Source organism: Neodiprion fabricii, chromosome 7, assembly GCF_021155785.1.
Source record: "Neodiprion fabricii isolate iyNeoFabr1 chromosome 7, iyNeoFabr1.1, whole genome shotgun sequence".
In the NCBI taxonomy this organism is placed as follows: domain Eukaryota; kingdom Metazoa; phylum Arthropoda; class Insecta; order Hymenoptera; family Diprionidae; genus Neodiprion; species Neodiprion fabricii.
Genome location: NC_060245.1, coordinates 7481407 through 7507590, shown reverse-complemented (window position 1 = coordinate 7507590; position 26184 = coordinate 7481407). Strand labels below are relative to the sequence as shown.

General features: G+C 38.9%; 8 non-coding genes across 8 annotated transcripts; all 8 read right to left on the bottom strand.

Annotated features, from left to right (window-relative positions):
- Nucleotides 1-2016: 2016 nt before the first annotated feature.
- On the bottom strand, nucleotides 2017-2135 carry LOC124187248. The gene has a single exon (XR_006871807.1). It is a non-coding gene; the product is annotated as a 5S ribosomal RNA (ribosomal RNA).
- A 335-nt stretch (nucleotides 2136-2470) lies between these two features.
- LOC124187256 lies at nucleotides 2471-2589 on the bottom strand. The gene has a single exon (XR_006871815.1). It is a non-coding gene; the product is annotated as a 5S ribosomal RNA (ribosomal RNA).
- Nucleotides 2590-9307: 6718 nt separating this feature from the next.
- On the bottom strand, nucleotides 9308-9426 carry LOC124187255. Its single transcript, XR_006871814.1, has one exon. It is a non-coding gene; the product is annotated as a 5S ribosomal RNA (ribosomal RNA).
- A 5590-nt stretch (nucleotides 9427-15016) lies between these two features.
- Nucleotides 15017-15135, bottom strand: LOC124187254. Its single transcript, XR_006871813.1, has one exon. It is a non-coding gene; the product is annotated as a 5S ribosomal RNA (ribosomal RNA).
- Nucleotides 15136-15470: 335 nt separating this feature from the next.
- LOC124187249 lies at nucleotides 15471-15589 on the bottom strand. The gene has a single exon (XR_006871808.1). It is a non-coding gene; the product is annotated as a 5S ribosomal RNA (ribosomal RNA).
- A 335-nt stretch (nucleotides 15590-15924) lies between these two features.
- On the bottom strand, nucleotides 15925-16043 carry LOC124187253. Its single transcript, XR_006871812.1, has one exon. It is a non-coding gene; the product is annotated as a 5S ribosomal RNA (ribosomal RNA).
- Nucleotides 16044-16378: 335 nt separating this feature from the next.
- LOC124187247 lies at nucleotides 16379-16497 on the bottom strand. Its single transcript, XR_006871806.1, has one exon. It is a non-coding gene; the product is annotated as a 5S ribosomal RNA (ribosomal RNA).
- Nucleotides 16498-16832: 335 nt separating this feature from the next.
- Nucleotides 16833-16951, bottom strand: LOC124187250. Its single transcript, XR_006871809.1, has one exon. It is a non-coding gene; the product is annotated as a 5S ribosomal RNA (ribosomal RNA).
- Between the last annotated feature and the right edge of the window lie 9233 nt (nucleotides 16952-26184).

Below are 26184 nucleotides of genomic sequence, written 5' to 3'. Positions count from 1 at the left end.
CATCTATACGGTTAATTTCGGAATTCTGATCTTTTTGAATTTTACGATTCTGAATAATGACCCTTCTACAGTCTGGATATCTGTTTTCCGCCGTTTCTAGATGATCAAGTTCCAACTTTTATGTTCATAATATTTAGATATTTCAGAATATGAAACTTTCTACAAATTCATTCCCTAGAATATTGACTCAATACATTATTAAATTCTGCATCTCTGAATTCTTGGATTAACGTTTTTCTGAAGTAAGTGGGTTCGGATAATAGAGCCCTCTATTATCTACATTTTATGTAAACTGCAGCTTTTTATTTGGCACCATTCGGGACTTAAAATATCTGATAGTATCCGTTCTCTCATATTTGTTATTCGAGTTTATTAAATGATTTTCGGTTTTTCTGATTTCTTACTCCCACCCATGAACCTCTAGTGTTTTTGATCCAATTCCAATGTTTTTGGGTTCATTTACTAAGATTTCCCAAAGTTGAGAAGAAGACTGAATATTGCAAGTCTGCAAACATGTGAAATATTATTATATCCGAGGAATTTTCACGAAAATGGATGAAGGTAAAGAATTTCAGTCGAGATGTGGTTAAGGCAACGATACCCAGAGGCTGGAAGCTTTCGAGCAAACCTGGAAGCTGGATCAGCAACCGGCCATCTGGCCAGGCGCTAGGCGGCAGCTACTAATGCCTCCACAAATCTTGTGCAGCATGAAAACACACGCCGAATTTCGTCTTGGACTCTAACGTGTTGTGTAGCAAAGCCGTTTCCGTCCGCCTGCACATGCAGTTTTCCGTTTTTCCCGTACCTTTTTCCACCCATGTTTCGCGGCTTTGCATTGCTGTTGGAATTCTCTAAGCTGAAAGTTATTTCGACTTTGTGTAACTTGTGGACGTGGGACTTCCGGAGCTCTGTGAAATTTCCACAAATTTGCTGCCAACTTACGTCTTTGATATTTTTTTTCCTTCTCTTTCCTTTTCTCTCTTCTATTATTATTACAGTGATCGAGTGAATAATATAAATCGCTAATGTAAATGATTGCCGAGTTAATCGGGGCTAATTAGACTGTTATCGGTGTTGACTTGACAGTGTTCGAAAGACGATCAGAAAATTCGTGGTATGATTGCTTGAACAATGATAAGCTAAAAACATACAAGGCGAAATTTGATGGGAACTCGGGAATTCAATTTAGAATACAGAATGAAAATATCACACATAATTTACACTGTGTTTAACTTTCATTTTTGTTTCGCTTTGCATTTAGTGTCAATGAATCGTATGGGTAGTTAATCCTGTGGAACCGAAGGATAAGTTCTAACTCTAATTCGTCCTAGAATAAGTCGGAGAATGTAGTTCTTTTTTTTTGTAGATTAACAGTATATATATATGAATTTACATGGATTCAACTGATTGGATTTCAACTGCAGCAATGAAATTTGATAACTTCGGGTATAAGTCGTGTAAATTTCAGGCGCAGTTCACGATTCTAGTCGCACTTTTATAGAGACATTAGCACCGTGATGAAAATGATAAGCTACGTCTAAAAGAATGTAATCATGAATGATAAAACAGTTAAAGGAACAAAAAAATGCTAACAGTATTCCCAGGCAATCAACCGCCCAAATACTAACCGCACCCAATATTGCTTCTATCATTGATTGGTCGAGAGCAGGTGTGTTCTGGGCGGTATGGCCGCTGCCAACCGAGATGAAATTTACTGAATTGAACAAATCTGTAGAATTTGCGAATGTTATGTCGTGACAAAACATTCCACTTCTCTGAAATGGGAGACTTTTTCGAATAAAGTGATACAGTAAGTACTGATGGAAAAGATCATACGCAAAAAGATGACGTTGGTCAGGAAGCAATAAATGTCTAGAATTTTCCTGTTATTTGTCTTTCAATAATTATATACATGTGCTTGGAAACACGACACAAAATTGAGACCTTGCGATGCTAGCAAAAAAATAAAAATAAAGACATCGGTTCATTTTTAGAGAACCTTATCAGAAAAAAAGATGCCAACGGCACGCGGTGTTCCCAAGCGGTCACCCATCCAAGTACTGACCGCGCCCAACGTTGCTTAACTTCGGTGATCGGACGAGAACCGGTGCTTTCAACGTGGTATGGCCGTTGCCGAAGGTCATGAAACCTTGCCTGTTCATCCCAGAAACTAGTTGAAACTGCAGAGCTTGCGAATGTCGTTTAAAGAATTCCACTTCTCGGAATCGAGAGACTTTTTCGAGTCAAGTGACGCAGTAAGTACTGTCGGTATAAATCATAGACCAACCGATGACGTTTGGAAAGAACCAACGAATGCTTGGAATTATCCGGTCTTTCATCATTTATGGATGAAGATTGGTTTGGCGTATAAGTTTGGAAAACTGTACAAAATTGAGACTGTGCGATGCTAGCAAAAAAATGAAAATAAAGAAATCAGCTCGTTTTTGGAGAACCTTGTGAGAAAAAAAGATGCCAACGGCACGCGGTGTTCCCAAGCGGTCACCCATCCAAGTACTGACCGCGCCCAACGTTGCTTAACTTCGGTGATCGGACGAGAACCGGTGCTTTCAACGTGGTATGGCCGTTGCCGAAAGCCATGAAACCTTGCCTGTTCATGTCAGAAGCCAATTGAAACTGCAGAGCCTGCGAATGTCGTTTAAAAAATTCCACTTCTCGGAATCGAGAGACTTTTTTGAATCAAGTGACGCAGTAGGTACTGTCGGTATAAATCATAGACCAACCGATGACGATGAGAAGGAACCAACGAATGCTTGGAATTATCCAGTCTTCCATCATTCAGGGGTAAAGATTGATTTGGCGTATAGGCTTGGAAAACCGCACAAAATTGAGACTTTGTGATGCTAGCACAAAAATGAAAATAGAGAAATCAGCTCGTTTTCGGAGAACCTTTTGAGAGCAAAAAGATGCCAACGGCATGCGGTGTTCCCAAGCGGTCACCCATCCAAGTACTGACCGCGCCCAACGTTGCTTAACTTCGGTGATCGGACGAGAACCGGTGCTTTGCTTTGAAAATAAGTTTATTTTAGCCACAAGAAAAAATACAGTGTTACATTAGGAATAAACAAGGAGAAACTTACAAAACCTGTTAGCATTAATCATATAACTAGTGCGTTATGGCCCTCGATGCGAGCACTACACGCCTGCAACAGTCTCTCACAGTGGCTTGGCCGAGACATTCAGCGTTGATACGTTTCGTACAATAAATCGGTAAAAATTAAAATACCCTCAGGGGTTGCGGTTTATAGTGCGTAGACTGTAAATGATCAGAAAAGAGGCATAAAAAAACTGATCCTCAGGTTACTTAACTTGTAATGCTTACACTAATTACATACAGACGAGAAACAGGAAATAAATACAAAGAAGGGGTGGGAAAGTAACAGGGACGAAAGCTTATCCTACGTAAGAAACACTTAAAACTAGATAAAAAAAATATATACAGGACTAGAGGTACTCCAAATGATAAATACAGCCATAATATTTGCAACGTTTCTGAAGCTGCATTTTTTGCGAAAGACAAGTTTGACTGCTATTGCTGACGGTCGAGCCACCAATACTTGTCACTATTCTGTCGATGTTTGTCCGATAAATCTTTGGCTGGTAGAGCCGTGTTAAATCTCATTAGTGCGATGTTGACATTTGGATCAGGAGCGTACAAAATTTGTTTTTGTTGGGTGCCTCTCATTACATGGTAGATAATAGGGATATTGGTTGCGTCTTGGATGTATCCGTTCGCGTCCAGATAAGTAAAGGCCTCTGGCGGGATAAATCCCGATAACAAAGTCCTCGCAAAATATAACGGGTTCGGGAAAAATGGACCACGGATGAGACCATTCTCTGTGATTTTTACTACATTCGCGCAGTGATTCCTTATTAGCCTCAGTATAAAGCAATCAATCCTATGTATGTTCGCTTCATTATAGATTTCCGCGTTACTAATGAATCGAACATAGTGCGTCGACGCCGACCTGTACTTGCCCAGACAGGCACGGATACATTTTCTCTCGAAAACTCGTATTTTTTCCATAGTTCCCGCGCTCAGGTTGAACCATATTGGGCACCCGTACGTTATTACAGGTCTGACCAGAAGCAGATAACAAAGAATTTTTACTCGCGCATTCAAATATTTACAATAAAACAGGCGGTTCGCACTCTTGAACGCCTTTTGTGCCCTTGCCAACTGGGCGTTGACATGTAAGTTAAATTTCAATTGCGAGTCTATGTTAATTCCCAAATACTTTACTATATTTTTATGCGGAACCACCTGGCCACCAGTTCTGCTGTCGGAGATTTGAAAGTTTCTCCAGTTCTTTTTGGTGTCACGATTTGCGAATTTAAGATTAGGCCTGAATAAAATTGTCTCACATTTTGACGTATTAATTTTTAACTTCCAGGTATTGTAATAATCAATGATTTTTATGAAAAGTTCTTGTAGCTGTGGTTTCAGTTCAGAGGGCTTGCTGCCTGAGATGTAGACAACCAGATCATCCGCGAAGGCAATTGCTTTTTTCGAGGCCACTTTATTCAGGTTAAACAATGTCAGAATATCGCTATTGAAAATGTTAAATAGGATAGGCGAGTTAACCGTCCCCTGTTGCAGGCCGTCGGCAATGGCGAACGTTTTAGAGGAGGTATTTGATCCGTCCCAGACGCGAAAATATTTGTCATGCACCATTACCCAGAGCATCTTTATTAAGTGCTTGGGAAAATTCTTTTTCAATAGCTTGTAAAACAACCCGTCCAGCCACACGGTATCAAACGCTTTTTCAAGGTCAATCAGGCAAGCCGCCACGCATTCGTTGTTGTTCAGAGACCAGCAGATGTCCGAGGTGAATTTAGATATCGCATGGATAGTCGAGTGTCTGAAACGGAAGCCGAACTGGCTCTCCGGGATAATCTCATTTTCATCACAAAATACCGCTATTGCCTTGTTTACTACAATCTCGAATATTTTACTTATGTTTGGCAGTAGGCTTATCGGCCTGTAACTAGAGGGATTTGAGCTTTCTTTGTCTTTTTTGAGTAACGCTATAACTTTAGCTGTTCTCCAACACGCCGGAAAGTACATGTTGTTCAGGGCATTATTAAACAATATACAATAATATCTGACTATCTTACTTGGTAAATGCTTAAGAACTATGTTGGGGATGTTGTCGTAACCCGCTGACTTTTTATTATTTAGGTTTCTAAATATTGTCATTAACTCGGATTGAGACGTGAAGTAGTTTGGAACTTCATCCCATGACGGGCAGATTGCTGTGTTGTGTTTGGAGAAAGAAGCTACCGTGCTGTTGCTGGCTATATCTGCTTCTATCTCCTGTTTCAATTCCCTAACTTTAGTTTCAACTATCCTTGTAAGATATGGTTTCCCTAAGTTTACATTCTGGATATTTGTGGCGGAAAAATGAGCCCCGATCACATTGAGTTTGTCGTCCGGCTTTGCAATGATAAAGTTATCGGCCTGATCCCTGACTATGGCATGCTGCGTGATTCCAGCGTCCGTTAACAAATTTTCTTTGTCGCTCGAAATAGCTAAAACTGGTATAGGGGCTGAGCCTCGGGGTCTGAAAAGTCTATTTATTTGCGGAAACATCTTATCTGCTTTATCCATAGAAATATTTCTGATTTTGTTTTCCCAATATCCGTTTACCGAGGTAGCGAGTTTTGCTTTAAGTTTGTTTCTAGTTTTTTTCAACACGTCTTTTAAAATGTTCAGATGTACTAGATTTTCTCGTGCGTTTTGTTTGTGGAGCCTGTTTATCTGCGAGATGAGGTAAGTTTTGTGTTTGTGTAAATTTTTTATTTCCCTAGTAGTATATGCTTTTAAGCTGTTCTGGTTTGTTTTGATTTTCGGTACTATTTTACCCATAGCATCCTTGATAACGGTATTAATCCTGCTCAGGTAACTGTCAATGTCAGTATTTGCCAGATTTTTGTCGTCGGGGATTTCTAAGTCCTTCGAACTGTCGACACACTTTGCGAATGAGTCCCAATTTGTCGCTGCAAAGTTAAATATGGGGTTTTCGGTTCTTCTGCCTAAAACAAACGGGAGTGAATTGTGAAACGAAAAGGACATTTCAATCGCATTATGGTCACTGTCATACGGTAACGACCCTAGCCTGTAGTCCTCGGTTGTTCCGTGCGCCGTTAGTCTATTGTCCGCTAAGCATATGTCTATAAATGAGTTTCCTCTCGGGTACGAGGGCAACAGGGAGCCGAATAATTGCAGTCTTAGATTAATTTCATTATCCTGAACCCATTTGTGCAACATTACGCCTCTAGGATTATTGGTTGCGTTCTGCCACGAAGTGTGTTTCGCATTGAGATCTCCAGCCAAAATATAGAGGTTCGCGGGATCCGATAATTCCAACTCTTCAAAGAGCCTGCCGATCTCAGGGACAAATTCCTTTTTATGACCGCCCGGCGCATATGCCGCAATTATGAATAAGTTAGAACATTTATTGACTTTTAGTTTAACGACCGAGGCTTCCAAGACTTTCGAACCTGACAAACATACCGGCGTAATCTGCTCAAATTCTATTGGGTTCTTTATCAGGATTGCCGTTCCACCGCCCTGCGTGGAATTCGGTCTATCGTTTCTGATCATTGAGTAATCCTCAATAGCTATTTTGAACCGACTGCTAAGCTTTGTTTCACCTAAAAGGACAAAGTCTGGTTTATACTTGGCTACTAACTCCGACAGGTTAATCCTACGTTGTATAGTAATAATCGAATTCACATTAATCGCGATAATATTGAGTTTGTCGACCCTGAGCTTGTTTACTGCCATTACGTGTCATCCGTTGAAAAAAGGTTATCGAGTTGAAAGTATAAATTTTGAATACTGAGCGAATTCTGGGCCACAGCTTCTTGTATCTTTAGTAACTGGTTATTGAAAAATTCAAAGAAATTTTTATTACCTTCGCTACCTTCATACTTTTGCGCTTCCGGTTTTTCAGGCCTAATCTCTACGATCGAATCTGCTCCCGGATCAGATTTGGGGTCTTCTTGCCGCTCTTTATTTATGGTGCCTGCTACGATTGCACTATAAGTGGACTTGGGATCTACCGCTTTGCTGATTTTTTGTAAAGCGATCTGTTTATGTTGGCTGGTTTCTTCAGTTTTTTTTCTAATAATCTTATTATACTCGACTAGTTTTGGGCAGCCTCGGTACGATGCCGGATGGCCGTACGCTTTGCAATTCACACAGTAAATGGTGGATCTATCGTTTAACGTGTCTGCACCCTGCGGCTTGATACTACATTTCCCAGGTTCGTGAGAAATTTCGCATTTAACACATCGAAAATCAAGATTACAATTACTGGCCACGTGGCCTATCCTTTGGCAACGTTTGCATTGTATTCTGCTAGTTTTTTTCAGCGCCTCCCACGTCACTGCTTGATACAGGACTTTTTTTACACTTCCTAATTTCGACACATTACTATCCGCTGACATTTTTACTATGAATATAGGTAAGACTCTTTTAATTTTTTTCGAGTTTGCTGTTGAAAAACTTGAGACCTGTATAAATTCTAAGCCATCAACCTTTTGTGCTTGCAAATCTTCCAAGATATTCTCCGGGTCAAAGTCACCCTCGATACCCTTGAGTAAGACTGTTTTAGGTTTATCCTCGCTAGGGGTAAAGGTGTAGAAGTTAATTTTCCGTTCTTTCAGGCGTTCGCAAGTCTGTTTGTACTCCTGCTTGTTGCTAACTTGAATCAAATGTTTATTATGTCTGATTCTTTTCATGTGAAAATTTCGAGTATTCATTGTGATTGACATGAAATTTAGGATGACTTTAGCTGTTTGACCTAATGTTACAATTGGAGGAGGTTTCGTTTGGTTTTTTTGGAATTGCGAGGACATCGCGGTACCGGTTGGCTGGCGTGACGTCTGTTGTCGTTGTGGAGAAGATCTTGCCGCATCTTGGCGCTGGTTGTCGAAGGAAGCACAAGGAACGTCCGGGTGAGAGTTGTTTGGAAACGCAGCTGGGTCGCTGGTCGACGGAGGTTGTTGATGCTCATCACATCGTAATCCGCTCACCTCAGGGAAGTTGTTCTGTTTACGGTTGGCGTAAACATCTTTCACTGGTTTGGATTCCGGCTGTGGTAGCGCGAGCATCGTAGCGGAATGATTTGTTCTCTTTTTGAGTGACTCAATTTGAGAAGCTAGTTCCAGGTTCGATTTTTTCAGCTCTTCAATTTGGTGCAGCGCGTTAATTAGTTTCAACTCTGGTTCCGAAGGTTCATGAGCTACTGATCCGATCCGGTTTGGAGCAGCTGTCTCAGGAATCCAACTGTCCTTTGGTGCCCCGGCATCCCGGTTGTCAGTGTTTTTTTCCTTAGTTTTGCTAATTTTTGGAATTTCGCAAAATTTTGATGGTCCAGATTCCACTACGATTTCAGGCTTCATCTTTTTCCTTACTACGAGGTTGGGTTTAGGCATGTATTTCACACCTTTGCCACGTCTTTCTGATGCCGAACTGATCGTCGAAACAGCCGGTGTTTTTCCGGACGCGCTAGTATTTTTTTTAGCACTGCTGAGCAAAACCTCATCGTCCATGAGCTTCGATATTGGTTCATCGTCGATATTAGCCTCCGAAATGATTATTGAATCATTTGATAGGTTCGCGGCTTTTCTTTTCACTTGCGACTTAGTCGGTACCTGGAGATTGCTTTGAGGTGGCGGGGTTTCCATAGCTTTATGATGGCGATAACTTGAAATTTGGCGGCAGGGGGTGAGGCCCCCTGCCAACACGTTCTCAACTTCACTTGGGAAGATGCGTTGATGTTCGCTCACTAAAGAATAAACGAATTTATCCGTATCTTGCACTTCTCGCGCTACGACTTCACCACCAGGCAAATACTTTGGCCAATAACATAAATATGTCGTAATCGGTCAAGAGCACCGCGCTGACTGACGAGAACCGGTGCTTTCAACGTGGTATGGCCGTTGCCGAAAGTCATGAAACCTTGCCTGTTCATCTGAGAAACCAATTGAAACTGCAGAGCCTGCGAATGTCGTTTAAAGAATTCCACTTCTCGGAATCGAGAGACTTTTTTGAATCAAGTGACGCAGTAAGTACTGTCGGTATAAATCATAGACCAACCGATGACGTTTGGAAAGAACCAACGAATGCTTGGAATTATCCGCTCTTTCATCATTCAGGGATGAAGATTGATTTGGCGTATAAGCTTGGAAAACCGTACAAAATTGAGACTTTGTGATGCTAGCAAAAAAATAAATAAGGAGTCACGTAATTTTCAGAGAACCTTGTGAGAAAAAAAGATGCCAACGGCACGCGGTGTTCCCAAGCGGTCACCCATCCAAGTACTGACCGCGCCCAACGTTGCTTAACTTCGGTGATCGGACGAGAACCGGTGCTTTCAACGTGGTATGGCCGTTGCCGAATGTCATGAAACTTTGCCTGTTTATCTCAGAAACTGATGGAATCTGCAGAGCCTGCGAATGTCGTTTAAAAACAACCACTCCTCAAAATCGGCCGACTTTTCTCAAACGAGTGCTATAACAATAAATATAACTGACGAACTTTGAAATCATACATAACAAGATGACGTTGATAAGGAAACCACTAATTCTTGGTTCCCGGTTCTCCATTTCTCTGTCATTATATTTTTGTGAGAAACCACCTGGCCACCGGTTTCATTGTAGGAAATTTCAACGTTTCTCCAGTTCTTTTTGGTATCACGTTTTGTGACCTCAAGATTTGGCCTCAATAAGATTGTCTCACATTTTCACGTATTAATTTTTAGGTTTCAGACATAAGAACCTATAATTTTTACGAAAAGTTCATGCAGCTGTGGTTTCAGTTCCAAGGGTTGTTGCCTGAGATGTAGACAACCAGGTCGTCGGCGAAGGCGGTTGCTTTTTTGGAGGTAATTTTATTCAGGCCAAACTGTATCAGGATTTTGCGATTGAGCACGTTAAATAAAATGGACGATTAACCGTCCCCTGATGTAGATCGTCGGCAACGGCGAACGTTTTAGAGGAGGTATTTGATCCAATCCATGCGCGAAAATGTTTGCCGTGCAACATTACCCACAACATCTTTGTCAGATGCTTGTGAAATGTTTTTCTCAATAGCTTCTACAACATCCCGTCCAACCACGAGGTATCAAACGCTTTTTCAAGGTCAATCAGGCATGCTGCCACGCATTCGGTGATGTTCAAAGCTCAATAGATGTCCAATGTGAATTTGGATATTGTATGGATAATTGAGTGTCTGTGGCGGAAGCCAAACTCGCGCTCCAGAATATTAATTTTCATCCCAAATTACCGCTAGTGCCTTATTCATTACAACGTCGAATATTTCACTCATGCTTGGCATGCAGGCTTGTTGGCCTGTAGTTGAAGAGGTTTGAGCATTCTTTGTCTTTTTGAGTAACGCTGTAACCTTAGCTGTCTTCCAACAAGCTGGGAAGTATATATTGTTCAGTGCATTATTGAACAATATGTAATAATATCTGACGATCTTGTATGGCAAGTGTTTAATTATGTTGGGGATGTGATCATAACCCACTGACTTTTTATTATGCAGATTTTTAAATATTACCAATAACTCGAATTGAGACGTGCAGTGATTCGGGGTTTTCTCTCTTGAAGGACAAATTGCTGTGTTCTATTTGGAAAAGAAAATTGCCGTACTGTTACTGGTATTGTCTCCTTGTGTCTCCTGTTTTAATTCCATAACTTCAGTTTAAACTATCCGTGTAGGATTGGGTTTTCTTCTGGACATTTGTGGCGGCGAAATGTGGCCCCTTCAAGACCGATCGTGTTGCACTGACGTAACTAAAGACCATATAGAAGTCTTTCCAAAACACCCACCTTTGAAACCAAACTGATGCAGCATAAAATCATCTTCAGACACTAGGAAATACAGAACTAAAGTGAACATCAAAGAACGCAGAACAATTTAGGATTTCAGACCATTCAGAACTAATTCAAGCTTCAGACCATAAATAACCAATCCAGACTTCAGATAATTCAGAACTCTTCGAAATCATGAACAAATCATTTTAAATCACCGAACGCTTGTATTCAGAAACTCCAAACCTCAGTATCACTAAATAAATTAACAACATCGTTGTGAAACCAAATCTCCAAATCGATTACGAGAACGTCTTCGTGTTAACAAATGTATATTTGAATCAAAGCGTTGTGTACGAATAATTATTTCAATCACGCATAGTGATAGTTGACACGACCCACAACATAATTCCAGATTAAGGCAAGCTGAACAAGAAATCTATACTACCAGATCATCGAAGTTCGTGAAACTGGATCGCAATGTTTGTGAATCGAGCTCAAGCCGAAAATCACGCAGCAAATGAAAGATTTCTCCCTATCTTCTTCCCAGAACGTGACACAATACTTACGAATTTGACCAAGTCCCATAAAATAATTGTTCACAAGAAATTTTTTTTTTCTCAAGATTGTATAAATTTGTCGGATGCAAATCTTTAGAATATAATTCATAGAGTATGGTCAAAATTATTTGTCTCTCTAATTATTAAATATCAATGGACAAGGTGCGATCGGGAGAACATAAAGTGGCGGGGGTTTGGACCGGGGGGACCGAATCTGAGCCACGAGAACCAAGCTGTCCACTTGTATTTGCTCGAAAAGTCTAACTACGCAGTCCAGTTCCGGAACGCTGCGTTGCTATATAAAATCCAGATGTCTACGTTACAGTTCAGTACAAAATCGTCTCTCGACGAGACCACATCTGACGAGCTATCAATTGCGATTATTAGTACTGTTGTGTCGAATTATCGTTAACTGAGGTTTGCGAATAAATAGAGACACACTCATCAGAGTTATCAAATGATTCAAAATCTTCATTTATATCAAATAAAGTTCCCCCTTTTTTTGATTTATCGTTAGAAGTGAACTCTCTGAATTATCGAAGTGAGCGCATCTACTTTGAAAAAATCAACTTCCACAAAGCCCGTTTTATCTATCACCTTATCCGGGTCCTCCGGCAAGCTTCCTTGTCCATTTTCTAGAACTTTATCATCTTGTTGACTTTTAAGAAGCTTATCTGTACGATCGATCGTATCTATCTTATCTATCTAAATATCACGTTAGAATTGATCCCACCTGTCCTTGTTATTTGGATAAATGATCAAACCCCTAGATACGAATAAAAACACCATCAACGATGTTTCTGCGTTTATCTTTCTTACATTTTTTTGAGGTATTCTGAGCCAGTTGATCGACACTAATTGTTATGTGTTAAAACTATTGTCAATCAAAGTTGTTTTTTTTTTTCTGATGTTCTGAGGTTGATCACTCTTTAAACAAAATACGCACATTTTAGATATTTTGCAGGAATGCTGCGAGCAACGAATCAAGGGCTAGAGTTGGGAAACGAACGACTTCTTTCGTACTTTCTCTGCTGTTGGTCCAACGCCATTTTTGGTGAGTTTTTTGTATTTTCCCAGTTTTTGCTCAAAAAAAAAGCGTAACCATGGCTGTCACCTGTGGTCGACGTGAATCTGATATTACAAAAATTTCGTATTCTACAACATGTATAAGTTTGCGCGAAAATTATTTTCGCCATGCAAGTATCAAAGAAAAAAGGGGAATTCCGCAAGATGAAGTATTCCCAAAAGCATTTCACTAAATGTGCGTAAAATGCAAACGCAAACACAATGGGACAAAAGAAGTACCTGTGGATCAGGAACAGACCCTATAAATGGCATCGTCTCAAGCAAACCGGCATGGATTGAGACGTGCACCATCAACAACGGACTTATTCGATTGATCAATCCCTGTTTTAGAGCGACCTCCTTGGTTTAGATGTTCTTCGAATACCAGCAGAAACGGATGAAAGTAGAGACCCGGAAAACATGACATTGACACATGGTTCTCAAAGAGGCGGTCAAGGAAAATTACAAGTTGTCGAGTTCCGGTTCCGATTTATTCAACATACCTTAATTTCAGTACAAGTGTTCCATTGACAGTGTATTATACTATAACAAGTTGCTAAATAGTATTAGAGTGAAAGGCAAAGAAAATATGAGAAAAGAGAAGTGCGGTACACGTTAGTTTCAGCTGAATATGAAAAATGTTATACATGATAGTTATTTTTGTAGTTTGTAAGTACAGTTCAAGATTTGTCCTGCACAGAGCATCATATTGCTACTATTTCATGGAACCTATATCAAAATCAATTTATAAGTGAGTGTCCCCGTATAGTCTTGGTATTTATTTAGCTGTTAGGTCCTACGCCATTTTAAATGCCATTCTTGCAATTCTTGGTTAGTTCTTTGCTGCTGGTCCTTTGATCTCTTCGTGAGTCTTTTCTGCGTTCCTTGGGAACCAATTAGTCTAGAGTCATACAAATCGATTCTGAGAGGAAAACTTGTTTACTTCAAAAATCACGAAAAAAGTAAAGCTTACCCCTTTCGATTTTTGGTCCAAATATTAACGACTTCAAATGGTGCTGTAATTGATTCAATTGTACACTATGTCGACGGAATTTTGCGAGAGAAATCGATTGCGCGCAGTCCGAATACGCTGCGAGCAATGGATCGCGAGTTACAGCTGAACAACGAAAAACTTTCTTCGTACTTCCTCTGCTGTTGGTCTCACGCTCTTTTTATATTTTTTCTGCGTTCCTGGGATCTAACACTTTGTGGATTCGGTTCCACCGTATTATTAGAGTGTTTTTCCAGTCGATCCTTGAATGAGTGATATTAGAGTGATATTCCAGGTAATCATTAAAATTCCACTCAATTCTTCGATGTACTTGTGAAATTTTCCCACTGCGGTTTCTCCAAAATTACACTTCAAAAATCGACTCTTGTATCACCAAAATAACACAATTTTAATGCACTGGCAATCTTTGAATTATAAGTCCAAGTACTTCCGAATTTGACTTAGTCCCGTCCGGAAATATCCAATTTCAGCTCTTACAGAAATAAGCGTCAAAATCGCGATGAAAACTTTAAACGCGTTAATTTTAAATGCGTTTATCTCAAAACCATATTTCGCAATCTGGTTGACATAAAATCTCAAGTTCTATCCAACAGATTAACTTGAAATTTGGTATGAATCTTCAGTATACATCCCTTTATACAACCTATACCACGGGCAGTGCGAAATTGTTATTAAAATTATTTTGAAAAATTGCATAACATCTAAAAAGAAATATTAATTCTGCCTCCAAACAGTCGCGATTTTCGTAATTTATTGTTTTCTCTCTCCTTGGTACGGACTATAACTATATTCTTACTAATCGAGAAAGATCATCGTTTTTCTGTTCGGGATAAATGGGAGCACTATCATTGTATCAACTACTTCAACCGATTTTTTTGTAACGGCCGTACTTGGAGGCCCATGAGTTTTTTAATTTCTGTCTTCTCACAAAAATTTAACTGCAAGAAATTGTTTTTTTTTTTATATATCAAGCCCAAAAAACGCTCAAAATTCAGACCTCTAGATCAGAATACCACGTTAATCGCAATGAGATTGAGTTTGTCGACCCTGAGCTTTTTTTTGCCATTATGAGTGATTGCCGAGAAAAGATTATCCAGTCGGGTGTATAAATTTTGAATACTTAGCGAATTCTGAACGACGGCTTCTTGTATTCTCAGTAACTGATTGACGAGAACCGGTAAAATCAACACGGTACGGCAGTTGCTGAAGGAAATACTGCTGTGCATCCTTATTTGAAAAACCGAACAAATCTATAGAGCCTACGAATATCGTTTAAAAATTATCCATTTCCCGGAACCGAGAGACTTTTCCCAATCACGTGCAACTATAAGTGTAACTGACAAACTTTGAAATCATACGCAACAACATGACGTTGAGAAGAAAACCATGATTGCTTCGAACTCTCCAGTCTCGTGGATTGAGATTGATTGTGCACCTGTATTTAAAAGATGTACAAGATTGCGACTCTGCGATGTTCGCAAAAAATTAAATGAGGAGTCACCTAATTTTCAGAGAATCTTGCGAGAAAAAAAGGTGCCAACGGCACGCGGTGTTCCCAAGCGGTCACCCATCCAAGTACTGACCGCGCCCAACGTTGCTTAACTTCGGTGATCGGACGAGAACCGGTGCTTTCAACGTGGTATGGCCGTTGCCGAAAGACATGAAACCTTGCCTGTTCATGTCAGAAACCAATTGAAACTGCAGAGCCTGCGAATGTCGTTTAAAAAATTCCACTTCTCGGAATCGAAAGACTTTTTCGAGTCAAGTGACGCAATAAGTACTGTCGGTATAAATCATAGACCAACCGATGACGTTCAGAAAGAACCAACGAATGCTTGGAATTATCCGGTCTTTCATCATTTATGGATGAAGATTGGTTTGGCGTATAAGCTTGGAAAACTGTACAAAATTGAGACTGTGCGATGCTAGCAAAAAAATGAAAATAAAGAAATCAGCTCGTTTTTGGAGAACCTTGTGAGAAAAAAAGATGCCAACGGCACGCGGTGTTCCCAAGCGGTCACCCATCCAAGTACTGACCGCGCCCAACGTTGCTTACCTTCGGTGATCGGACGAGAACCGGTGCTTTCAACGTGGTATGGCCGTTGCCGAATGTCATGAAACCTTGCCGGTATATCTCAGAATCTAATTAAATCTGCAGAGCCTGCGAATGTCGTTTAAAAAATTCCACTTCTCGGAATCGAGAGACTTTTTCGAGCCAAGTGACGCAGTAAGTACTGTCGGTATAAATCATAGACCAACCGATGACGTTCAGAGAGAACCAACGAATGCTTGAATTATCTGGTCTTTCATCATTTATGGATGAAGATTGATTCGGCGTATAAGCTTGGAAAACTGTACAAAACTGAGACTGTGCGATGCTAGCACAAAAATGAAAATAGAGAAATCAGCTCGTTTTCGGAGAACCTTTTGAGAGCAAAAAGATGCCAACGGCACGCGGTGTTCCCAAGCGGTCACCCATCCAAGTACTGACCGCGCCCAACGTTGCTTAACTTCGGTGATCGGACGAGAACCGGTGCTTTCAACGTGGTATGGCCGTTGCCGAAAGACATGAAACCTTGCCTGTTCATGTCAGAAACCAATTGAAACTGCAGAGCCTGCGAATGTCGTTTAAAAAATTCCACTTCTCGGAATCGAAAGACTTTTTCGAGTCAAGTGACGCAATAAGTACTGTCGGTATAAATCATAGACCAACCGATGACGTTCAGAAAGAACCAACGAATGCTTGGAATTATCCGGTCTTTCATCATTTATGGATGAAGATTGGTTTGGCGTATAAGCTTGGAAAACTGTACAAAATTGAGACTGTGCGATGCTAGCAAAAAAATGAAAATAAAGAAATCAGCTCGTTTTTGGAGAACCTTGTGAGAAAAAAAGATGCCAACGGCACGCGGTGTTCCCAAGCGGTCACCCATCCAAGTACTGACCGCGCCCAACGTTGCTTAACTTCGGTGATCGGACGAGAACCGGTGCTTTCAACGTGGTATGGCCGTTGCCGAATGTCATGAAACCTTGCCGGTATATCTCAGAATCTAATTAAATCTGCAGAGCCTGCGAATGTCGTTTAAAAAATTCCACTTCTCGGAATCGAGAGACTTTTTCGAGCCAAGTGACGCAGTAAGTACTGTCGGTATAAATCATAGACCAACCGATGACGTTCAGAGAGAACCAACGAATGCTTGAATTATCTGGTCTTTCATCATTTATGGATGAAGATTGATTCGGCGTATAAGCTTGGAAAACTGTACAAAACTGAGACTGTGCGATGCTAGCACAAAAATGAAAATAGAGAAATCAGCTCGTTTTCGGAGAACCTTTTGAGAGCAAAAAGATGCCAACGGCACGCGGTGTTCCCAAGCGGTCACCCATCCAAGTACTGACCGCGCCCAACGTTGCTTAACATCGGTGATCGGACGAGAACCGGTGCTTTCAACGTGGTATGGCCGTTGCCGAAGGTCATGAAACCTTGCCGGTTGATCTGAGGAACCAATTGAAACTGCAGAGTCTGCGAATGTCGTTTCAAAAATTCCACTTCTCGGAATCGAGAGACATTTCCCAAACGACTACTCAAACTGACGAACTTTGAAATCATTGGCAACACGATGACTTTGAGAAGGAACCCGTGAATACCTGGAATCCTCCAATTTTCCATCATCCCTAGATTGATACTGATTGGGCACACATGCTTGACGTACTGTACAAATTCGCGACCCCAAAAGAAAAACGAGAAAGCAACAGATGTGTCTCAAATCTTGTAACGCATTTCGAAAGTAAAATTCCATTGGCACGCATTGCTTCCTGTTGGTCACTTGTCCAAAAGTACCGACCTACGTATAATGGACATCAGGCAATCGTATCCCCAGATTCAAATCTACACTAGTTACACTGCTCCAGTGTCGCCATTTTTGAATATTTTTTCGCTTACAATTTTTTTATTATACTTAAACGTATGCTCAATAATTTCCATAAACATTACCATCTTATAACCTTTTCTTCTATCAGAACAAAAAAAAAATCATCAAGTTTTTAGGTTTTTACAGTGTTTTTACCACTTAATCAAAGAAATCATTCACTTTCCCGTGCACTTGCAAGCTTCGCCAGTTGTTGTTGAGCTCCTCGGTTTCTGTAATAAACGGTGAATCCAACCGAGCTTCGATGATAAGCAGAATAACTTCATGAGGAGATTCGCGCAGCCTTGGTAAACAGTCGGGGAATATCCACGACAGTGAAACATAAAATGAGGAAATTCGAGTGTATCGAAGGACAATACTAGACGCGACCCGGATCCGTGACTAGATGGAGAATCACCGGATCCGCAAAGCGATCTCGGAAAGATTTGACGACTCAGATTCAGACTTCAGTGCGGCTTGAAACGGAGTTGGGGACGATTCCGCGGGGCGATAAATCACGTGAGTTGTGCGAACGCCCCATATTTTTATACACCAAAGCTCAACTTTTTCTCTCGCCTGTGAGATCTGTCCAGGCAATGATGCGATAGCTGAATCGGAGAATCTATAAACTCCATCGCCGTCAGATCCCGCCGCGAATGTCACGACGTCACGGGAACTTTGAAGGAATCCGAACAAATCGAGCGAATGTACGGTTTTTGCAACCATTTGACCTCTCGTCATCGTGTGAAGAAAACAAGCGATTTCACCGTGAGCGTATTATCTAATCGACATCGTTATATTTTTTTCCTCTCAGGCGTGGTTCGAGTTTACTCATATTTCATATTTATTTCCAGTATAAAATTTGCAAGTACAAGTTCAGTAAATTTGAACAGAGGTGAATGTAATTTCCTGTTTGTTGGACTGGACTATAAATTAAATCTATAATTATTGAAGTATAAAAATAAATTAGATTTGATCTAGTTTAACATCCATTAATGACGGTGCAAAATATTTATAAGTCAGCAAAAATGTGTAATCTTTAGTGAACGGTAGTTAGTTTATCGCTTGTCTATAGGATTATAATTATTTATTTATTATGGCTTTTATTTTGATGTCGAATAACGCGAATTTTTCAATCTCAGTCACGTCTGTTGGCAGAAAATTTCTGTCACTTCACTTCGTCTGAAAAATACAATTTCGGTATTATGTCTAAGTCAAGAGAGTTCACTAAGTTTACGGATATGTAGAATCACGGGTATAATTAGAAAGGTGTTAGAAAAAATGATCAAAAATGTGTTTTGAACGGATGACTAATTTTGAATCTACAAATCTTGACTAAATGAGTTTGGTGATGTTTTAGGAACAATTGAATCATGTTGCATCATTTTTGTATCATTCCAAAAAGAATATGCCATTAGTTCGATCACTGTAAATTATTGCCCATAGCTTTCGGTGATAAATTCTTTATAAATCGTTTGACGGAATGGATCTTTTTTTCAGCCCATTATTTACTAGCAAAAACATTGTTCAGAATATCATGAGGCGTTGTAACTAACAATCGTATATTTTATTAAGAAGCATACTTAAGATGATTAGCAAAACTCGTCTCAGACTCATCTTGTAGAAACTTCAGTCGTAAAAGAAATGAGTCTTAATTTCGGAATTTACTTTAAAATATTTTTTTCATACCTTACGGTTTTCAATTTTTTGCAAGCTCAACATTTTTCCATTTTGTTTCAATTCTTATCCGAGCGTTGGCCGAAAAATTCTTCCAAACGGTACAAAAATATTCTCTGAATACGGAAACCTGACCATATTGACTCAAATTATTTCGGTGCAAGAAGGAAAAAAAAAATTGTTGCAAAGCCTAATCCTTGAACTTTACACTTGTATGTGTAAATCTTAGCGCAAATCTGACGTCATCAGTTACGTGAGTGCTCTTCGTGAGGCACCGAGGCAATTTGCATACCTGATAGAAGAGCGTAGAAACTCCGGTAAGTACGTGTAATGATGTTGACGCTGAAGCGAGTCGCCTTACATCCAAGAAGGGACACCTCTGACTGTAATTTGCTTCGTAGTTTAATGACTTTAGGCCTTGTAGATTTCCCTTCTGTCTCTCTCGTGTCCTTTCCTATAGTTGCCGAAACCAATTCCAACACACCTCTTCCCTCTTTCCTCAACTCTTAATGAGGTTTCGAGATATTTGTCTTGCGTTAGAGATCTGAGGGTATAGCCGAACCCTGATTTTAAACCTAATTAATATTATTTCAAAGTTTTATTTCAGAATATAAGTGTTTTTACAATGAATTCAAATTGCTCGGGTATTTTTATTCTCGCAACTGATCCAAACTGTTCGTTTTCAATTCTAATAATTCCAGAACGTTTTTGTTTTCATGTGGATTAAAGTCGCCGTATTATCCGCAAGCCTATTTTTCATTCTTATTGCACTATTGACTTTTTGTAAAATTATTATTAAAAATTAACGATTCGCGTACTGAATTTCTAACACATCATGCGACGATCGTCAATCACAGACGAATTATAATACGCAGATCGGAGGAAATTGTTGATATTGGGCAATCGGTGTTGCGAAAACTACGGAGAATGAGAATTTATGAAAAATAGACAACGCGTTCGTTTTCCAAGACGCTGTAACAAATTCTCTCGTATACCTAACAACTAATTTGCACGTGAAACTAATTCCACTCGATTATTCGTAATTCTGTGTGTCAACCGTGCAGTTTCTGTTTTTTATTTGCAGTTAGTGCAAAGTGTAAGCCTTCCAATCGTTTTCGCTCGAAGGAAAACTTGTTTACACAAAGCATTTATACGTATACTTAAATGTATGATGAAAGTTCAGAGGTGAAACAATTACTTTCAACTAATTTCTCTCGCTTTCCAGGCAGCTCTGACAATCGTACAAATAGAGTGCCTCGGCGCTCAGCGACTATTACCTAATAGGTTTTTCGCTTCGTACCTCTCTCACAATAAGCTAAGCTTCACGCTTTAAATCCTGGAATTATTACCAACATCCTAAAAACAACGTCAAGAGATTCTTTGTTCCACTTATCTGTGAAATTGAGTTTCAAGCTGTTTGGCTGATTTCGGTTATCATTCAAACGTTCATTTTGTTTTGAAAATTTCAATCTCATCTGAGTTCAGATGGATATCCGTAAATTGTTGATTTGTCAACAAAATTCATTCGTTGTATTGTAAAGATGGCATACATCAACTGTAATTACACGAATTACACATGGATTGAACGAATTACAACAGAATTAGACAGATTACAAAAAGCAATGCTAGAATTAGAGAGATTACATGGATGTAAAATTACTGGGATCGCAAAGATAAATTGCACAGATTATGAAAAGCTTCCATTAAAGATTAAAGGAATGATCGAGATTACAACGGATTACAAAAATTCCACAGATCGCGAAAAAGTTATATAGTTTGTACTAAGATTGCAAATGTACAAGGAATCACGAAAAGATTGCAGGGATTACAAAGAGATTACGTGTAGTTTATAAAATGAGATTAAAAAGATCACGATAGATTACAAAACTCTTTTTTACAATAGTCTGTAATCTTTGGTAGGTTTTGTAATATATCATATAATTTTTGTGAACCGGTGAGATACTTTGTAATATTTCGTATTAGTTTTGAACTCTTCACACCATATTTGTAATCCGAGTAATACTTACAAGCTTCGAACCTCTTGTCGTTTCTTGTAATTTTTACAATCGTTTCGTGACCTTAGTAGGTTTTGTAACGTATCGTGATCTCTTTTTACAAACTATAAGTAATCTCTTTGTAATCCTTGCAATCTTCTCGTGATTCCTTGTATCTTTGCAATCTTTACGATACTTGCAATCTTCGTACATACTGTTTAATCTTTTTGTAATCCGTGAAATTTTTGTAATATCTTGTAATCTTTATCATCTCTATAATCTTCGATTTAAGCTTTTCATAATCTGTGCAATGTATTTCTGCACATATTAACATTTTGATGTCAGAGAGCAATGGCGCGCATATTTCCATTGTAATATAACGTTGGAGGAATTATTATTATTACATGCGCAGGTTTCAGATGAAAACTTCTCCCGAGTCGTTGTATAGGTGCGCATACTTAACTGGCTAGCCGCTGATCTGGGCGAGGAGAAACTTTAGCAATATATTCACCGCTTGCTAAAAAGCGCAACAATACTGCACATACGTTTTCTGGAATATCAATCAGCGTGTAGAAAAGTTTCATTTGAACTTTCTGGCGAAAGTTCCAAAACGCTTTTACCATACGTATGTAAGAATATTTCTTGAATTCGTTGAAACACGTTATGTAAACGATTTTTCAATATTTTACCTCGAAGCGGACATCATACAAAAATTGAAGTACAAAATTAGAACGCTGGAAAAAATCAGCTCATCAGATCAGTGTAGTACATCGAAAATTAGATTCTTGAGTAACTGAACAAACATAATGAAGAGGCTTGTAGAAATTTGGAACTTTGCAAATATACGATTGTACTGGCAGAAAGAATGAACAGAAAGAAATCAACTTTTAATGATGGTTTAACCATCATACAAAACCCATAATTTTTAAAAATTCCGGAAACTCACGATGTACAATCGTCAAAATCTATTTATAATCAAAGTACACAATCATGAAGAATATAAAAATAATAATAACATGTTTGAATCTTGCTATGGGTTCAATCGCTGTTATAGAATTTTTTGAATATTGGTTCTTTGATGATCCACCTTTTCCACATTTTGACTTTTCACTTGTCGAAATTTTATACAAATGTTTTTATTTTGCACCATCTTATTTTACGAATGTCTACATTTCGTTCATCGCGCGAGGTTTTTGACCGCTTTTAAAATTACCGGTACTGTTAGTGTTTCTGCACCATTGCTTTGAGTTTCGTATTGATTTTTTACCTTCCCATCGCCTACATTCTGCCGAATCAAAAATGCCACTAACCATTCCAGTACTTGATAGGTGACCCTTTCAATACGTACCTTTCATGTAATCCGGTTCGCCTAGTTCTCCTAATTTATTGATTTCTACGAAGTAACCGAAATTTCACGAATTGATATCTCAAATTGCTAGAAATGGTTATGAGAGATGTTGATTGGCTGAATATAAATATTTTTCAATGAGTTTATTACGAAATATTCGCGTATTAAGTATTTATTAAATTATCATATTCGTGACGAAGGCTTCTGTAAGAATACAAATAAAAACGATACTGGAATTATGAGAAGAAGCTCAGATATCGATGCTCCATTTCGAATCATTTTTGATTCGTTAGTAATCCTAGTATATTCGTTCATTTCATTCACAAATTACATTTAATTATTTTTTTCATACAAAATAATTGAGATAGATTATTTCAGTAGGCAATTCAATACTGTCATTTGTTGATCGTAATGAATATTGGTGCAATATTGTAAAGTAAGTTATTCAACTTTTTCACCATGATAGCAAAAGCGTGTTTCGGGTAATTCGTTAGAAAAGGTTTTCTGAAAAAATAAGTCATCGCAAAGTGAAATCGAACGAATCTATTAGATTTCTAATTATTTTGAAGCGATTTGAAAATAATATTATTTCAATAAAGCATCGATATATTAGCTTGCCTTTATAGTGCCAGTATTTTCTGTTTCCCTATAATCTTTAAAGGTATCGTCGTAGCTTACGAATATAGCAATGTAATATAGTGTATTATGTCACGGGGGAATAATGGACTTTTATCCCTGTGTTCTATATAGGACTTTATTCCCGACTGAATTCTGGCCACATTATTGGCTTAAAAGTGTTTTTCTTTTTGTGTGTAAGTGTGGTCTATCAGTCTGAAAACTGTAATATTATTTAAAGTTCATAATAATACAGAAAAATGTAGTTCAGAATGGAAAAGAAAGAGCAAACCGGAAAAACTGAAAAATTATTGTGCGGGAAACATGATCTCATAATTACCACTAATTTTAATTGGAATGACATCATTTTCCCCGCACATGCGGGAGAAAAGTGCTACTTTTTTTCTCACAGATAAGGAAGAAAAGTAAAGAGGGAATAATATGCCAGTTTCGTCGCGCTTTTCAGGTAAAAAAAAGTAAAGAGTATGGTTGAGTCGGGGATAAAATACTTAATGCACGGTTATCTCGTGATAAAATTAATAAAAAACTTGGTTTTTAAATTAATAAAAAGTACGGTTGAGTCGAGAATAAAATACTTAATGCACGATCATCTCGTGCTGGAATTTGAAAATAGAATGGGATTTTAACCAACCGACCGTTTCAACTGTTATCCATTTTGGCCTATTTTGGCGTTCTATTTTTCGATCCCAGGTGGTTGAACATCGGAACCAATTGCTCAGTACGTAAAATTGGGAAGAATTGGAAATCGGTGAATCAAGGGGATGTTTATTACATCATTCGACTGGCCGACCGGCCGAATCGCGTGGTACTTTTTCTACTAATTCACAGTATCAGGATTCCTAGAGTTCTAACACCGCCAGCGTTCATTCGGTAGAATACTTTGTCAAGTCCGTGATCCTAATAAATAAAGTCTACCCTATCAGTGACACGTTGTGAGGTACGCTTCCCAGTTGATATCCTTCTCCCTGCCACCCGACGAAACCCGCCGCGCTGCGACCCTTCGCCCTTGAATCCCCTAATCTATCTGCTTCCTTTAATTATACCGCCCGGAGAACTGATGCGCCGATAGCGTGGTAGTATATCGTCGGTAATTTCTCGACGGTACTGTGATGCAAAGCTGATGAAGCTCCGAGGGTGTTTCAAAAGAAGAAGCCAAGACTTTACAGTTCTCTATCTCTATAATTTATACCCAGCGATCCTTAATTACGCCTCCACCGAAATCCTCGTTGCAACCAATCAAAGCACGTAGGTAAATCCTCGAGCTTACAAAGCGTTGCGGTAACGATTTCTGAAGAATTCCTCCTTCTCTCACCAAACGATGCAACAAAAATAGCGACGCACGAATGGATTAAGCCGTTTATGCGTACATTCTTCCTTACACGCGATACACTTGAAATTGTATCCGTGCATCGAATTCGTAATTCGTAAATTCAAAATGATGGATCTGATATGGCGGAAGTAAATTTAAAAAGAAATTTCTGTAAAACTTCATTCCAAAAGTCATTTGATTTTGATAAAACTCACTGATTACGAATTTGAGTTCGGAATTCGAAGATTCGAAATGGCGATACCAATATGGCGGACAAACGAAAACAAGAAAAGGAAATTTTTTTGGCGCGTATTAACGTTGTGGAAAAATTGGTATTCGTATTTTCACGGTACATTAGCTGATGCTTATAAAATCCTTTTTTTCGTGGAAAAGTACAAATTTGACCATTTGCTTACACGAGTTATTTTTACAATGAATAAATAAATCAAGCCTTCTTCTAGACTGAGAAATATTTTAGAGACAACGTGGACCCAGAAAACTTGGCAGTTGTTAGTAAAAAAGTAGTTTAAAAAATAAAAAGCAACAAAAAACAAAAGATAGGACGCTGATCATCCCAGCTTGAATTAAAGGGTTGAGCTACTCTTTATTTTCCATCGGCCCGAAACTTGCATCATCTGAAAACTCGTTGCTGACGTAAATTCAGCCCCCGCCAAAAAACTATTGACACGTAAGTAAGATTCGAAAAACGAAACATTTCCACAGTTTTACGTAAACTTACGCGGGAAATTTGAATCTTATGATAATATCGAGATATGATTACAAGAATTCGGTCAATTAACAAACATTCATTGTCATATTCGTCTTATATATTGCTGAGTGGACGATTTGGGACAAATCTTCGAGGCTGTATCGTCGGATTGTGAAAAAAATTAAATGAAAATTTACGTGACAAAGCAATCGAAACGAGCTTGCAGTATAAAATATACGAGTGGCGTTGCTTCGCGCTCCACGAGGAACGGAATAACGTGTGTTGCGACACGCGATGCTCCGTAATTTACCGCAGAACGAATGAATTTTCACCTCTTCTCTCTTTTATCCACCAAGCATCGTGTTTCCCTTCCGGGATGACCTGGAAGGGTTACACCGTATTAAATAAACCGAATTTATCAAAACGATTTTGTTGCCTTGTACACGGCGTTGCCTAATCCGCATTCATATCGGCCTGCAACACATACCGACGCCTGTGGGATCGATACAAAATTAATCGTAAATACGTGCGACTGAATTTATGCAATTCGGATATATCTCTGTGTGTGTGTGTACGTTTGTAATTTATACTTCTCCCACCATCCGGGACGAAGTTGGCTGGTAAATGTTGAAAATCGTACCGAGATATTTCGCTTAATGCACATCGGATTACGAGATTTACAGTTGCTAATATACCGGCTATATTATACAGAGATTTGATAGCCAGCCGCAGATATTCTCGAATTTTGCAAATCGGGCGCCGTGTTTACACGATATTAAAAGTTTAAGGGGGTATTCTAGTGTAGAGGCATGAATTTGAGGTGTTTTTTGAAGTGCTATAAACAAAAAACAAAAAATATTTTTACCATCCATTTTTTTATCAGGCGTTTATTATTATTTCACGATTACAAAAAAAAAAAAAACAAGTCAAAAAATACAAAATTGAAAGTGCTATGAGTTGTTGAAGTGGGGGATACAAAAAAAATGGCGCGCCAATGTTGTCACGATTGCAAGCATTTTCAAAATCAGAAAAAAAAAAAAGATTATTAATCTACATAAATGCAGCTATCGTACTAACTAAAAAAAAGTCGAAAAAAAATTTTTTTTTGCCAAATTACGGCT